The following is a 17969-nucleotide window of genomic DNA, read 5'->3' as shown; positions in this document are numbered from 1 at the left end:
TTCTTATGGAAGGGAGAGCCTTCCGTTCTTAATGAGAGAATGCTATGATCACAAACAAAGTGAATGGACACTGTGCGTGCAAGTGTTTGAAACTGAGAGATAGAGAGTTAAGAGAGATATGACACCAGAGACGTAAAACCCTCCTCCGAAGGCCCCACCCTCGTCGACGAGAGTGGTCTACTTATGATTGCACAATCTGGTACAAATGGAATTCATGGGACTAATGCAAGTCTAGGCTATGTCGGCGATGACGACGAGGATGACGACGACGACACTAGGGCTGAAATCTGCAATCTTTCTAGTGCTGTCCAAAAACGCTATGGGCTGAAATCTGCTACAATCCAAAAACGCTGATTTGGGGGGTTGTTTCTGTGGATCTTTGTCGCTGAAAATCTGCAGGTTTAGGGCTGAAAACTGAGGTTTCTTTAGGCTGAAAACTTATGGTCTTTCCGGCTCGAATCTGCTACTTCTTTGGGCTGATCTCGATGGTTTTCATTGCTTGGAATCTGCAACTATTTCATGGTTGAAATCTGATGTCTGAAAAGGCTAGGGCTGATGTGAACAAAAAACTCTAGGGCATGTTGCTTCAAAAACTCTAGGAGCTGGGATATCCAAAAACGCTAGCTGATGGGGGGGGTTCCTGTGGTGATGGGTCGCTGATGCAGAAACGTCAGGCTTGGTGATGCTTCCCAAAAACGCTAGGAGAGGGAAAGCCTTGGGCGATGGTTCTTGCTTGGAGGGAATCCACCAAGGGTCTTGTGAGAAGTTGCCTGCTGAGCTTGGCTCCTGTTGCCTCTTCTGCCATCGAGTGCTAACTTGGGTTTGCTTATATACAAACTTAGCAAAATTGCCCTACCTACTTTTGTTGGAAAGTCACTTAAATTAATAAGTGAAAAATGTCAAAAATAGGGAAAATAGACTAAATGCATTGGAAAAATCCCCTAACTGATTCTAATGGATTCTGATGGGAATATTGATGATCGTGCTGTGTGCAACCAGAGGATATGCATCTATACTAAGTGACTGGGCATGCATGGTCTACAAATAGACTCACAAAAGTGCCAGTCACTTCTAATCTTGACTGACTTGACTGACTGAACCCTGTTATGCTGTAGCTTGTCCACAGACACGTAGGGTTGGATGTGTCACGTGACATTGATGCTGACAGTATGCATGATGTGATTAGTGATTCTCTTGTGAAGAGTGCACGGTGAGAAGCTATTCCAATGGATCCCATTGTGGTCTTTGGATTTTCTCGTGGCATGCACTCATCACTAACACATGAATGTCATAATGTGACAGTCTCTGTTCAAAACATAGGATTTCGTCTTAAGTTTCTGTCTGGATGTGATATGATTTTTGGCATTCAATGGTTTAAAAGTTTTCATCCACGAGTTAGTTGGAAAGAAAACACTCTCTCTCTTGCGGTCGAAGGTGCCTCTCCCGTGGTTATTCGTTGTGAGAAGAATATTCCGTCTTTTTCATGAATCTCTCACTCTCATGTTTTGAAAGAGGAAAAAGCACACAATCCACTAGTTTCCCTCAATACACAATCACTTACTTCAAAAAAGAATCAGTCACTGCATGAAAAGGAACCTCTCTCTGTCATTTCTTCTCTAAAGTCTAAGAAGTATTTTTTGCATGATGGATACTTAATTGTTTGTAAAGATCATCAAACCTTCAAGTGGCTCCAATCTGTACCGAGTACACCTTGGAGTGATTGTCAAGCTGGATGGTTCCGGTCTTGTGAGAAATTTTGTGGTTTGATTGATCATGTTCCTGTTACTCTCTCTATTTCTCTCTATATTCTTTGGTTTAGTATTAAGTAATTAAGTTTATTTATCCAAGTATATTTTATATTGTTATGCGCTCCGTTTTTGTCATTTTCACTATTAGATCCGTTATCGTTGTATGCCTATGGGCTGATGTAATTATTCCGGTCCTGTAATTTTGGTTACATAATACAAAAGGGTACCCTTCTTTTGCGCATACATGCATGCGCACACACAGAGAGAGAGAGAGAGAGAGAGAGAGAGAGAGAGAGAGAGAGAGAGAGAGAGAGAGAGCATCTCAGGGCTTTTATGTACTCGGCAATACAAAACTGGTTTCCTCACAAACCACATGTGCATGTGTGTGTGCGTGCATGTCGTATATATGAGTGTCTATATATGTATGCTTGTGGTATCACTAGGTGTGGGTGTGTGTATGTATATATATGAATGCCTATGTATGTATGCTGTAGAAAGTATCAATGTGTGTATGTATGTATGTGTATACAAATGCATTTAGGCACAAAACCACATGCATGCATGCCTGCATAGCTACATCTATACATGCACACCCTTGCATATCTGCATGCCTGAGTGTATGTATGTTAAGTACTTCCATCGAGCTCAGGATAACTCTAGGATCTTAATATGATGAACCAGGTTTCCAAGCCTCACATGATGGAGGAGAGCTTCTTGAGTGCTGCGGAGCAGCGTTACAAGGCTTTCTTGCATTTGTTCAAGATGACTGGTTGCAAAGTCTTTTTGGTTCCTACTTATGACATAGACTTAATGTGGCATGCTCATCAGCTGAACCCGAAGGTGTACTCTTGAGGATTTAACATGTATACTTGGAAGAGTGCTTGAACATGATGATACTGACACAGATAGGAGCAGTGGCAAAAAACTAGATGAGGGATTTCGTCAAACTTCTGAAAGGTGGCTGCATAGTTATGGTAGTGTATACGAACACGCAGGTGCCATGTACAGAGGTGAACCACCAGCCCCAGTCCGCTCATCCTCTCAAGTTCCTGCTGTTGGAACTCCCTCAAACTTCACTCCAATAGCTCCGCGAGAAACCATGCCGGTCTGTCTGGTTCTATTTCTATGCTGATTTGATCAAGGTGGATAGGTATGATGAGTATGGTACGAAGAAAATGTTGTGTAGAATGGGTCATCACTACCAATATAGGTATTGAATGTACATGTCTACTTATGCATGCTTGTATACATGTAAATGCATGTATACATACATGCATGCATGTATATACTAGACAAGCATATGTACATGCATGTACACATCATATGTACACAACCTTAAGTACATGCATGCATAGACGCGCGCTTGTTTATTTGAGTGTGCGTATAAATAACAACCAGTACATAAAGTACTGAATACCTGTACTGTATTTATGGTTAGGTGTGGGAAGATTGATAAATATGTGTTTGGAATGCAACCTTGGAATTGATTCAAACTTCCTGGCACAAACAAATTGCAGCAGTGTTTTCATATTTTTGTGTGGTTGGGGTATGATCTGGTTGCATTAGTTTCATGTTTTTCTGCAAAGATCAGAGTTTTTTCATATGGCTCTCAAACTGCATATACACAATTTTCACCTGTGTACCAAGAACCTCCAGGCCCATTACGGCATGGAAGTCATGAAGGCGAAGAGAACAAAAGCCTATCCCACTGGTCCAATCCTAAAAGGAATGGGGCTCATGTAACTATAGTGCCATTTTCTTCCCCAAAATGTTGTCAAGATTGATATACCTTTTTCATACTCCTAACATCATTCTCCTATTGCACATAGTTATACGCAGATGAAAAGAACTCCATTGCTGATATCATCAATCAAACTCTATGCTTCCATGTGTTGTGCCTGGAAGATCGTCTGATCACATCGTGCTGTAGGAAGACCATTTGATGAACTTGTAATTGTACAAGAGCCAATTTAGTCTTGAAATCAAGTTCAAGCTATAATGCATTGCTCCAAGGTCTCCATAATTTGTTTCTACAGGTCTATTTGACTATACTGAGGGCTGAATATGGTCTGCCTAAAAGGCGAGGTAGTATCCAAGTACGTCTGCAATTACAAAAGAAATGTAGTGCCTTCAAATTAAGGACACCCTTAATCCCCTTGAGGTACTCAGAACCTGTTTGGATGCACACTTGGAAATTCCAAGAAGAGAAATCCACTGAGGGCTTTACACTGGAGCTGCTTCATAGGCACTCCAGCAGCGTCGTCCAGATGTTTTCAGGCAGTGAGGTACTAGGATACACATCTCTTTCCTGGGAGTCTCTATTGAGCACACCTACCCTCTCCTGCAGTGGCTGGCTTTCTTTGACGCCCCCAATGCCTGTGACAAAGGGTCAATCATTGTATGTGTGTGTCTTTGACTCCTCCCCAACCAGCGCCACAGTTGTTCCGCATCATCAACTCCATTCCCACAGACGATAAAGGCTACATGGGCATGGGTGGCTTATTCGACAGGCGTGGATGCTGGCTCACCAGGATTGTTCTTGATCATGCCAACAGACAGGTTTTCATTATTCGTGCTAGGTTTGTGTCATCTTAACCATTGCATTGTTTGTCCAATTCAAACATGTGTGCACCCACGCTGACGAACATGATCCTCAGCTTTGGTGCGCAGGTATTCTGATGGCTTTACCCGTACACCAGAAGCTAGAAAGTGCATCCACATCCATCAAGGTGGTTGGGAGTATCGAAGCAGTCGCAGCAGGAGAGGGACTGCTCCAGGTACTTTAATGGTCTTGTGCAATTACAAAGAGATTATGAGCATATCTGACTTGTTTTCTCATATGACCTTGCAGCGACGGTGGCTGCCGTCGCAAATCAAGTAGTAACGGGCCAAGAATCAAAACAATCCTTATCACTACAAAGATGCTGGGGTTTCTTTGAAAACAGTAGTCAGCTTAATAATAGTAAGGGCATCCACAGTGGATCCAAAACGGAACCTCCGACCACATCTAGAGCTAAATGGAAGTCTGAAGTATCAGGTAGGTACTTCTCTTTCATGGTTTATAAGGGTTTGAGTTGTACATGTAGTTCTCACCAAAAACAAAAACGAAAAAACCGGACTCTACCGGAGTTTTAGAGTTTCGATCAAGGTTCAAATGAGCGTTTCTTTTAGGGAAAATTAGCAAAATACCCCTCTAATTTGTGGAAATTCCCAATATTTTGTCATAAATTCCCAAAATGCCTTTCAAATTTTCCAAAATTCCCAAAATACCCCTGGTTCTGAGAGTAAATTTCTCCAAAGATAAAAAAATTTGTAGCTTTTCATAAGAAGAAGACTGATAGTCTACCAATACAAGATACTAAAACTAGAATTTGAACTGGTTATGTAGGCTTTTAGACATAATTGTCTTTTTTGGGAGGTGATTTGTGACAAATTACATGCTAAGCACTCAACAAACGGATCTCAATTGTCAAAAAAAGATAAAGATTAGGGAATTGTGAACAATCAAACTAAAATAGTTACAAGGGTATTTTGGGAATTTCTACAAATTAGAGGGGTATTTTGGTAGTTTTCCCAAAAAATTAACGTAGGACTTAAACATACACAAGGCCACCCAAAATGCCCACAAGCCACAATAAGAATTAAAAATAAAGAGGTCAGAAACGTGGTCTCTCTCGAAACAGATCGGTAGGAAGCGTCCTGAAGAAACTGCATTTCTTGTTACTAGTAAGGCTATGGTCACGCGAGGCTTAGTTGCCACTTATTGCAGCCGACCATCACTAGCAGTGTGGAGTTTGACACCGGCTTAGTTGTGTTACTATGCCAAAAAAGGCATAGTAACACAACTAAGCTGGTCAGCTGTGTAGGTGACTTCAAATATTCTCTTTCATGGCAATTTTTGCTTTGGATAAGGGTCATGTAGGGTTGCACCTAGTCACGTGGAGTAGTAGGCATCCTCCATGGGCATCATTTATGGATCACAGATTGGGAACATCAATTGCATTTTTCACTCCAGATAGGTCTTGTGTGTGGACGGAAACTAGACTACGAAGTGAGAGATGCTAATGAGGACGAGGAAGGAGGCTTTGTGACTCTTTTACGGTACAATCTCGTCAATTCATCAGTGGGGAAGGCGACCGCTCTGTTCAATTGGAGGACCGGTGCTATGGAGGTATTAAATTTTTGTTTGTTTCTTCTTTACTATGCTATGGATATGGTCTCTCTCTCTCTCTCTCTCTCTCTCTCTCTCTCTCTCTCTCTCTCTCAAATATGAATGTGGAAATTACTCTCTACAGGTCTCACCTGAAGAAGCGTTGTTCTTGTCCTCCTACTATCGAGCATTATTTTGAAGTCTGTGATGGATATGAAAGGTGTCAAAGTCACATTCAATGCGCAACGGGAACCTCCAAGTCGATCAATACGGACAACCGATGAGTGGGGTATGGTCTTCATCACCATTATCATCAGCTTATTCACACACTTTGTCGTTGTTTTTGTGAGAAAAAGATTCTTCTGCCTGTGATTTCGGCTATTGGCATTAAGAGCTTCTCTTGTTTTTTTTGCTTTTGAAGGTTCTGTTGTTTAAGAAACAAAAGATGGAAGAGATCGATTAACAAGCAAATCCATGACTCCAGTTTACTGCTGGTGGGATATGCCCCCCATTGAATGGTCCTCTAAATTTTATACACCACACAATTCTATGTTTGGGGCATCAGGATGTGGAGCCGCAGGGTCGTGTGGAGCTGGTGCTTGTCGAGGAAGTGCATGTGGGGGAGCCGGATGTGGTGGTTCTGGTGGTGGTGGTTGTGGAGGTGGAGGTGGTTGTGAAGGAGGTTGAGGGGGTGGGGCTTGCTAGTCATTTCTTTGGTTTCTATGTACAAGACATCAATGTGTGGGTGCACGCACACACACCAGTCAAATTCAAATAAGAAAAGATGTAAAATATGTATACAACTGCTTGTATCAAAGCTATATCAATCATGTATGCAAATGTTTGTGTTAACACTAGTTTGGTACAAAAAATGACACTTTAGAAGTGTTATTTTTTCGCGAATTTAAATAAAATGGTACATGAAATCTAGAATATATCTCAAGAAATGATTTTGCAAACTTATAAAATGTTGTTCAAAAGTACTCAGAAATTATAATTCCTCACTTTTGATCATAACCTCATTAGTAACTACACTCATGAAAAGAACCTACGTAAAACAACATTCAATGTTTCATTAGAACTTGTACTTTAGCCTAAGAAAAAAATGAGCAGTGTGCATGCAATATTCCGTGGTAACTACTTATATATGTGTTTGGTATTTTTGCAATTGTCATGTGAGAAAAAAATTCTTTGTGATTAAAATTAAATATAGAAAGTCCTGTGGGTCAAATATGCAACATTTATAAATTCAATTAACAATCACAAAAAACATTTAGTTCATTTAAATTTACAATGTCTTATGATGCACATATATTAGATCTATGACTCTATCACATAAAGTGATAATTTTTAATGGTTATGCAAGCTACAATTTTTGATTTATGGCATATCCAAAAAAATGCACATGTAATTATGATTTTTTAATCTATCAAAATTAAGCCTTAAAATAAAGTCCACTTTTGGATTTTTCTCTTCATCTCACTTATTTGTATACAAATACCTCATATGGACACAAGTGAGAGATTTATATACACACTTTCATTAGTTTTTCATAGCAATGTTTTTTTTGCAAGAAATTACGCACTACAATTTTTTAAAATGAGTTTATATTACAAGATGTCTATGAGTTTGAACCCTTGAAAAATGCTTGGTTGATGGGTATTGACCTTTAGATACATTGTACACCTTAGGTTTTGTCCCATAACCTCATCATGTTAATGAAAGAGGCCTTGAAAGATCAAAATTTTCCTCTTTGTCAACATTTTCAAGATTTTGGTTTTTTGTTTATAACAAAAATCTAGTCCCATAAATAGGTTATGAAGCTCATTTCTTGCTAAAATAAGTTTTTTCTTATCCATACACCTTGAAATCTATGAAAAATCTTACTTTGATGAGAAGTTATATTCAATTTATGATGATTTTGTTAAAATTGCACTAAATTTCTATGATTTTTTTCATTGTAAAACTTATCATTATAATCTTAATTTGGTATAAATTTGGCAAAAGTAAAATTTGGCTTTGTTCTTCACTTCATAACTGACCTGATATATGAACGTGACCTATGAATTTTTTTTCTAGATTCACCAAAAAATTATGACAAGTTGCTAGAAAAACAGGACACTTTAGTGTCTTAGGACATTTGAGTGTCTGATTACAGAACTAGTGTTAAACACGCAAAGCTCTATTTGTAATGGATGTGAAGAATGTGCATCTTTATAAATAAAACCACGTTATTAGTTAGTAATGACTTTTTATTGTAATATTGAGCACGGAAAACTCTCTAAGACCATTGCATAGAGTATGTGACCATGTGATTACTCCAATATGGAAGACGAAGTAATAATCATAATTATATCACCCTTCGGGTAAAAAGAGCTTTTTTTTTCTTTGCTACATAACAAGCACTAATGAAGGTGCCTTTTTCTACAATAGAAATTGTCTAAAACTAATTATGTGCACGCAGCTACGTGATAAACCTCACGTTCTGAATTTTACACTTAATGATATACTTTGTTTATGCACGTGTAATAATCACTAATTTTTGGTGGATTGCTTGGTTCAGCTTCTCTCTCTCTCTCTCTCTCTCTCTCTCTCTATTGCTCTACGCTTCTGCACCGTTGACTTTTACATGGTATTACTCTCTCTCTCTCTCTCTCTCTCTCTCTCTCTCTCTCTCTCTCTCTCTCTCTCTCGTATTCTTCCTATTGCTCTACGCTTCTGCACGGTCGACTTTGACATGGTATTAGAGCTTTTGCTGCAGTGATCATGGGACCGCGAGAAGCAATGAAGAGCAAAGCTCTGTCGGCAGCTTTCTTGAAGAGCAAGGCTATGAGAGCTCGGCCTAGCATTTTAAAATGCTATTGAAGGGTGCTTTGACAAAGCGTTTCCAAACGCAACTGACTAGGAGGATTGGAATCTTCAATGGTGACGACGAGGACTAGTGACTCTCCGACAATGTTGTGAGACGCAAAGAGACGACGACAAGGCAGAGGACTCTTCCTTACATATTTTTGAAATGCAGTATGCATGCTCAGATGATCCACGCTCTATGGACGTTTTGAAACTCAGGGAGCAACTACGGCAGACTACTATTGGAAGTGTTTTATGTTTTCAGACGCATGTTGATGGTGCCCTCTAGCAACCCCTTAGAGCTGCGGATGAAGATTGCAACCATGGCGAACTTCGCGTTTTGAAGCGGATTGCGTGGCTATGGATGGTGCATTCTCCAATATCAGTTAGTTGTCTTGGCATCACATAGGAGGCCTTCAAGGGAGGTGTGCGTCTGTTTATCTTGGGATTGTGAAGCCCAAGGCATGGTTTGAGTCTTGCAAAAGGAAAAAGGCAAATGCAAGCTTGACAGGGATAGCATCATAGCAGTGATAAAGAGTCCATTCGAGAAATCCACATGGCACATGTGGTGGTAGCCACAATGGGTGCGATGATAGATTTCTAGTCAGGTGCATGCTTGTGTAACTTGCTTCAGGCAGAGAGAGGAGTTCAAGTTATTGGTGTTTCAACCTGTGGGTCGAAGTTCAAGGCATATACATCTAGTAAGGAACCAATGCGACGTATTCAAAACACAATGGATGTGCAGACAAGTTCATTGTTGTTGACTGGATTATGAATAGAATGCATTTCAAAAAGTTCATTGTGTAGGAAAGTTTGGATGTTATGTTCACGAATGGGATTCTTGATTGTAGTGTGATCTACATTCTAATTTTTTGTGAGGCAATCAATACTCAAGATCGCATTCTTCTCGGGTAAAAAAATCATGATAGAAAATTTGAGGTGTATCAAGTGTAGTATGTAAATGTTGGAATGTCCTTAATAGCTTTTTTAACGATTTTGAAAGAACTAAATACTTTCCACATGAAAATCGTGCTAACCTATTTGGACCATAATAGAATGTAAAAATCCATCACATTTGGGTACCTAATGAAACAGACTTTAACCTTGCTACGTGTATAGACAACCATCCGTTAAATTTGGTCAACAGTACTTGTAACCTTACAAGCCTTACTAAGTATATGACCATTTCTGACCACTAAAATTGTTCCTCATACAATGTGCTCAAAATGGTATAGTGAACGGATTTGACCAGCACCACGGACTTAGTCGCGACACATAATTCAAATGACGGGTGTCAATGTCAGTGCAAGAGACTCATATTCTCTACATGTAAAATATGTATCGGATACGGATATTTGAAAGAAGGACATCTTTTAAGTACGAGATGTACTTGTGTGTGGAGGTAATTGTAAACACTCAGTGATATGAGTGAGAGGGACTCTCATTAACCTTGCTCCACCCTGGCTAAACCGAATTCCATGAGTTCTTAGACCATGTTTCTCCTCTTCTGACAACATTTGTCAAACAAAACCGTACCATATAGGCCTTACTCTGCAAAGTGTAGAAATTGTATTGCATACTACTTTGCCAAAGTGTTTTGCTCTAACATGGCCTTGTCATGTGTGTCAAGAAAAATGGAAGCACCATATACATCCCATTTTGTCGTAGTATGAATAGCTCACTGAGTTCACTTTGGTGAGATTGACACTCTCATTAAGTCTCCGTGCCTCATCCCGATTCGCTTCCTTGCACATTGACATTATGTTAGTACCAAAAAGCTATGTTGTAGACGTCCACCGCGGGCGACCTGCTAACATTGGCGCCGTTGCCAGGGAAGTCGAGCCTTAGGTGGTGAGTGACTCAATTGTACAAAAAATCCCTTCCAAAGCTTTTGACACCCATTCCGTTTACACATAGACAGTAAAGCATCTAGATGTAGGTTTAGTGCTTAGTAGAGACTAGAGTCCGAAACTAGCCAGTGCTACTCCGTATGAGCAAAGAAAGCTGTGAGTGAAGTACAAAAGAGTATTTCGTTTTTTCATTTTTCCCATGCTTGGAAAGGACGTACTCACCACACACATCATTGTCGTTTTTGTACTGTTAAATTTATTTATGTTTGTGCATCTATTTTGGTTTATACGAGTAGGTTAAGTAATAATTTTCACCATCAATTTGGGCCAAAAGGATCAGGTAAAAAACTGTCCAAAACCTTATTTTGGTGCCGAAGATTATAACTCTGAAAAGTTGTAAAATTGATGGTCAGAGCTTAAAAGTTGAACGAAACCCAACAAAACTTGCAAAAAGGGGATATACAATCTTACTAGAGACAGACAGCGCATAATTTTTCCAGTTTGCTTGTCCGACATGGATCACGATCCATGTACCTTTCAAGCAAAGTAAGCAGAAATTGTTTCCTTTGCTTAGAACAGACTCTTAGGCATCAGAACCTTGAGTTTGGCCAGGATTGGAGTGCTAAAAGATAATATAAATCGAGAAATTGGGTTAAGAAGAGCAAAACCTTGAAAATTGAGAAAATTTGGAAAAACTAAACTTTTATTTATTTAAATTCAAAAAAGGGTGAGAATTGGGATTAACTAGATTTAGGGAACCAACAGGAGATAAAATCATGACCAGAGGCTGTCCAACATGGATTGCGATCCATGTACCTGGTGGACATTTGTAAGGGAAATTGGACTAGTGCACTCCTGAGAACTAAGGGAATGAAGTTCGTTGGATGAAATGATTTTAAACATTCAATAATTAATTGTGTCCTTGGAAGAGTGATTGGTGTTATACCGGAAGCGTAAACAATGATGAGGTGGAATTGAGATCCATGTACCTAGTGGACATTTTTAAGGGAAATTGGACTAGTGCACTCCTGAGAACTAAGGGAATGAAGTTTGTTGGATGAAATGATTTTAAACATTCAATAATTAATTGTGTCCTTGACAGAGTGATTGGTGTTATACCGGAAGCGTAAACAATGATGAGGTGGAATTGATTCCATCGTACATAAACCAGAGAAATAATGTGATAAGCCCTTCACTAGAATGACGGTCTCAACAGAGTGAGCCGATACTGTAAGTGCCATGCAAAATCTGAACTACTTGGATACATCAGTATTCAACGTTATGTTGCGTAAAATGTGAACTTATATCCCTATGTGACAAATCTCCAAAACCTTTGTGCCAGTGCTTCTAATCCCAAGTCGACGGGCAATACCTCAACACAGGTTAGCAGCCTTGCTTCTCATTAAATCTATCAAAGAACTTCTCTCATAGCAGGTTATCCTTTCCAAATTAAAGGTTCAAACATAGAAAAACTTGAAACTGTCTGACCTTGTCGCTTTGCTGTGGCCACTTGTTCTGAGCTGTCGAGGGAAAATCCCTTGTTGAGAGAGTAATTTTATGCCTAGTTTTGTTGTTTGTGTTGGAAGCTGGCTTGTAGCCATATCTTCTACTAGAGTGAGAGTTGTCTTATATTCCATGTACGCCCTCTTGGTTTATCTCAGACTGACACGTAGTAAAATAATTGGTAGACACATTGCAAAGTCCCCCAAGTTCATATGTTGATAGCATATTCCAAAATTTGGAAGCCACTATGCAATATGACTTAACCAAAAACCCTTGTTGCACATACATGCTATTGTGCTCCTAGACAACGTATGCTCCTGCCGTCATACAACTATCATGGAAAATTTAAATCAACCCTGCCAAACAGTTACTACTAATTGATCGTGTTGAATAGTATACCATATTGAGAATCATAAATTGCACTCATAAACCATACCTTAAATGATTTAATGGTGCCTCAAAGAAAGTGTTCTCCATCCGCTTCGATGAGTGGTAATAAAGAGTCAGCCATGCAAAGCAGCTTGGCACCCGCCATCAAGTCAAGCAACAAACCATGCCGATATCCGGGAGATTCTAAAAAATTTCCAATTGGTCTTGCCGTTAAAGCAAAATTTGACCACCGAGGAGCGTCTTTTGTGTTGTAACCCTTGGACGAGAATCATTGCAGGACCTGGAATGTTGGAGTTTGTCAAGCCTTGAGTTGCTGAGAATTTTAGCATCAAAAGCTGGAAGCTAATCTTTATGTACCACATGTTATGCATGTTGTACCCTAGCGCTTGTCATATTGCCCTTGGCATGCCCTCCATAAGCCTTTCATGCGGCTCGTTAGGTTCTCTTTGCCAAATCCTGCGATTCTCCTTGCAGACATGTCAATTTCTCGAGATGCCGAGAGCCTGGCCGATCATGTTGTGCCTTGTAGAAGTTGGAAGACAAAATTAGCATGTAAATAAAACTCTTTACCTTTATTAGCGTTGCTTCTTGGTGCATGCATGGCTTGGTTTCATTCCTATCTTGGAGCCCATAATGCACAGCTTTGCCATGAAAGCTTATGCATGTCAAAACTCAAAAGCTTCAAGATCCTTTATTGATCCTATTGGTCCTTCCCAAAAGCTGCTGCTCGCATGCCTTTCATGGCTAGTTCATGTGGCCTTGAGGGTCATCCACCCTCGCATGGCCTTGCGTTCACCCTGCTTAAAGCTGTGCTTGAATTTGGCAGCAATTTAAGATCCATGAAATTTGATGTAGCCAAAATGTTTCTTGCAAACAATTTATGCATTTTTTTGTAGTTTTAAGTACATGGTTGGTGATTGTCCATTCCTGATCATAGCCAATGTTGAGTTGCGATGTCTTCCTTATTTCTCACAATTCCTACACGAGGCTGAGCCCTTAGCAAGAAAGGGGTCCCAAAGAGGGCACACATCCTCTTTTCTAAAAAAAATATGTGTGAACACAAACTTCGTGGAGGCATAACGAGCTGCAAATCAGCGGCGTTGGGGAAAGAAAAACCTTCGCTATAGCCACTATGGAATTTAGACAACAACCTCCATGAAATGAAACTTGTTGGGCTTTGCATGGTGCTTCGTTTTTATGCCGGCCATACACAAAACAATACAGGTACTGTGGTGCTTCTTCTCCCATACAATCAAGCACTCCCACAAATCTGGTCCTTGATTGAACACTTAAAAGGATTTCTTTCCATGATTGCCTTACAAGGGTTGCTTTGCATGCTCCGTTTCCCCATCCGGTGGTGCTGCCATGGAACCTTGACAAAGCGAGTCAAAGGGTGAGAGATCCCCAACCCGTCGACACCAAAGTCGAGAAGGGGTCCTTGATAGGTATCTAGGCCTATTAAAATTCAAGAGTCTTTAAGTAAGAATGTTCCAAGGAATAGACCTTTTACCAGTGACACTGGCTTGGGTCTATAGCCCTAGAAGAAGACCTAGTCCTGTCTCACAATAAAAACGGGGCAACATCTTAAAAGTTTAAAACTCTTTCGGCTCTATAACTTCCACAGATTTGGCTAAAGGTATCCTCAACCAACGCTTTTTTCCCCCTAACAAATGTGAGGGTACAACCAGCTGGTGGACTCCTCTTCCAAGTGAAGAAGTTTATAAACATTTGTAGTGCACGGGGATGGATAGTTACTTGACCAATCAGGTCTACCCATCCATGATTGACAACCTTAGTCAATCCCCACTTACCACCCCGCATTCACACATGATTCTTTTGTTTTTTAGTTACTATCACATTGTTTTAACATTTAAAATAATGGTTTCTTTTCACTTTCCTTCACATTGATTCCTTCAATCAAGTTAAAGACAGCATTAAAAAACATTCTTTTAGCAAACAGACATCTTTAAACATAAGACAGGGTACTGTCAATCAAAAACATCGACCATAGTAACCACGACTAATACGCTTCTTGTCTCAAGGCCACCTAAGGGTGAAAAAATGTCACCCATTTCTTATTCATAATCCGGGGTGGAAACCCTCATCACCCAAAGTTCAGGGTGCCCATACACCAAACGAGTTGTCCATACAATCGGGCGGCTTCCCTAGGATAAAAACTGGTATCCTAACTTATATAGAAATATCAAGACATGACACAGAGTAAAAACTCATCGTTCATGGGGGGTAACTGACTTATCCGTGACTAGAAAGCCATCATTAGTCATCAAAATTTACTAAGGAGTCAGAGGTGTTTTGAGGCAAGCTGTCTTAAGGATGATCAATCATATCTTTCCTAAACCAATCAGCCTTAACCCAAACAATTCTTTCCTACTTTACAAACAAGTGTACATTGGTTTCTTAGGAGATGCCTTCCATTTTTATGCCAAATTCCATCTTTCCTAAATTCTTACACTCTCTTTTACGTATACAATGTTAATACTTAAGGAGAACTTGATTAAATTATAATGAAAACCCACTTGAGACTGGTCAGGCATTTGCTGCTGCAGTGTTGGGACCTGAATCTTTTCATCTATAGGCCTATTACTAGGCTCAACCTAGTGGTCATATGACACTCTAGCCCTATCTATAGGCCTATTACTAGGCTCAACCTAGTGGTCATATGACGCTCTAGCCCTTTTGGGAACATTGACCTCCTCATCAGATTGAGGGTTTTTTCGGGTCCTTTTTGGTGCCATGACTTCTATCCTTATAAAAAGGAATCCTATTTATTAGGTAAATCATTAAAAATTTGATTCTTACCATTCTATAACGTATTTCTATTCCTTATCATAATCCCTTAGATCTTGAAGTAGTTTAGTTGTTGTTTACAGAAGATTCCTTGGGTTTTAGTGTCTTTTTCATGATTCTTTATATCTTAGTACTGACTAGGAAATTCTCTGATTAACTTTGATAACTTTCCTATTGATGTTTTCTTCAAATTGTACTAGTCTCTAGAAAACGAAAGATTCTTAAGATAAGATTTTTCTAATTACTCATATAGCTAGTATATTTTTATCCTAGATTTATTTTGGGTATTCTGAGCCTCCCTAGTTATTTTATAAATTTTTGCATATTTTTTCTAATTTTTCCTTACTTATCAAGCCTAAAATTTACTTATTTTTGGCTTAATATCTATTAGATTCATTATCTCCTAAAGATTGAATTTCATTAGCTTCCTATCAATGGTTTATACTTTTATTAATTTTCTTAGAAACTTTTAACCATAATTTCTATTTATCCTAATTAAGTTTTAGCTTAAAATAGAGTTTTTGATCTATTTTAATTACTTAAATTGATTAACTATTTATGGTATAATTATCACAACTTGATAATGATGTTTTTAAATTTGATAATTATCTAAGCTAATTAACTAATTTTCTCCTTTCATTTACAACTAAAATCAAACAATTTTTGCTTAAATAAATAGCTCAACTAATTTTTTGGTCATGAGTTAATTATCTTGACTTATTAATGATATTTACTGACTCTAAAAATTACCACTGTATTATCAAAGATAATCAACTAATTTTGTTTTTTAATTTACAGCCTAAAGCATTCAATTATAGCCTAATTAAATAGCTAAACTAATTTTATGTTAATGATCTAATTATCACAGCTATCTAATGATTTTTCCTAATTTTGATAATTACCTTGTAATTATCCAAGTTGGTTAACTAATTTCCCCTTTTAATTTACAACTTAAATTAGTCAATTTTAGCTTAATTGAATACCTAGAATAATTTTCTATGAATGAGGTGATTATTTTGGCTACCTAATGCTGTTTTCTAACTCTAATAATTACCTTGCAATTATCCAAGTTAGTAAACTAGTTTCTATCTTTAATTTATAGCTAAAATCAATCAATTTTAGGCTTATTAAATAGCTAAACTAATTTTTTGTTAATGAGATATTTACCCCGTGTTCTTAACACTATCTTTTATCTCTAATAATTATCTTTTGTTTTGCTAAGTTTGTATACTAAGTTTCCCATTAGTTTTACATTTTTAAAAAAATTCATTTCTACCTAATTAATAACAAACATTAATAAAAATTTATGATATATATTTCCTAGCTTTCTAATAATATAATTAAGTTTTGATAATAATCTTAGCATTAACTAAACTTTTTAAAAATAATTCCCATTAGTTAAGGCCAAAATTAATCATTTTATCTCTAATTAGAGTTAATAATTAAGTAGATTATTAAATTGAATTAAGGTTAAGTAATCAAAAGTTTAATAATATACAAAAGAATGATTAATAGTAGAGGATGGTCTAATCTTTTCCAGTTAATAGATTAATTAGAAAATTTGGCCCTAAATTAATATAAATTGCTAATTACCTGAGATTAGTATTGAGTACCTTGCTTCACGTAGAGTTTTGCTCTCTTGGTGATTTTTGTGAAGTATCACTCTCGTACGAGAGATTTTTGGCCAAGACTTCGAGTTTGTTTCCAATTTGTGAAGCATAGAGTCTTATTTATAGCTTTTTCTGGCAATCACAGGTCTCACATACTGAATCTGGATGATACTAATAATTTAAGTAGCCCCCAGGCTCAAAATGGTGCTTGTTATTGCTAAATTAGTATTTGGCAGGTCAGTGATAGCCCTCCCTAACACCTGCCTACTTTAAAAATCAAACCTGCTAATTTTTTGTGTTATTTTCTACTATTTTGATAAATATCTGAGAAATTATGTAAAGGTTATAATGAAATTCCTAAGCTTTAATGATTACTAAAAACCATTCAATTATTTTTGCAAATTAAAGTGGTAATAAAACTTCCAGAGGGGATAGCAGTGTCAAATTTTACCCGAATTTAGTACCGAGAGTTCCTAGCTATAGGTTTGTCGTGCTTAAGATTCTAAAAATACCAATTTTAATTGATTTGGAGATAGTGGTTTACTATTTGTACGTCCAATGCTCTCCATTAAAGCTTAGGGTTCATTTCCCCTGTTGAAAAGGTGAAAACCTTACAGATAGAACAAAGAACCATGCCAAGCTTCAAGAGAAGAGAAGAGAGAGAGAGAGAGAGAGAGAGAGAGAGAGAGAGAGAGAGAGAGAGAGAGAGAGAGAGAGAGAGAGATCATGCTTTTTCCCTACTCCTCCATCCCCTTCTCCCTTGAGCTGTGATACCAATCTAAGACCACAGGGACTTAATACAACTTATCATTTGATCATAGCACCCAACCTCGTGCATTCGAGTAGCAACCACCTCTCACAACAAGGGATATCACCATTTAAGAGTAAGAAGTGGTGAAAAGCAGATCCACAAAAAATATCACACCCTACTTATGTTGCTCCTAAAAGCTTGTAATGGTCGTACATAACGAGCATGCATTACTAAACAAGAGAAAATTTTGGGGCCACACTTTGTTTTGGGCAAAACAAAACCCTTATTCCTCCTTTTCCTAAAACACCA

At 38.3% G+C, this 17969-nt stretch overlaps 1 pseudogene across 1 annotated transcript in view; it reads left to right on the top strand.

Moving 5' to 3' along the window:
* Positions 1-6903, top strand: part of LOC147459071 (glycine-rich domain-containing protein 1-like) — a 34982-nt pseudogene extending 28079 nt beyond the window's left edge. Inside the window, exons 4-10 of the transcript XR_015187832.1 lie at positions 2430-2853; positions 3785-4327; positions 4419-4525; positions 4600-4785; positions 5764-5919; positions 6044-6187; positions 6320-6903. The product of XR_015187832.1 is annotated as a glycine-rich domain-containing protein 1-like (transcript). The remainder of the gene's footprint in view (positions 1-2429; positions 2854-3784; positions 4328-4418; positions 4526-4599; positions 4786-5763; positions 5920-6043; positions 6188-6319) is intronic.
* Positions 6904-17969: the final 11066 nt, after the last annotated feature.

Source organism: Adiantum capillus-veneris, chromosome 4, assembly GCF_014529385.1.
Source record: "Adiantum capillus-veneris isolate H3 chromosome 4, ASM1452938v2, whole genome shotgun sequence".
Taxonomy (NCBI): domain Eukaryota; kingdom Viridiplantae; phylum Streptophyta; class Polypodiopsida; order Polypodiales; family Pteridaceae; genus Adiantum; species Adiantum capillus-veneris.
Note: the sequence above shows the minus strand (reverse complement) of the source record. Positions and strands in the feature narration are given on the sequence as shown.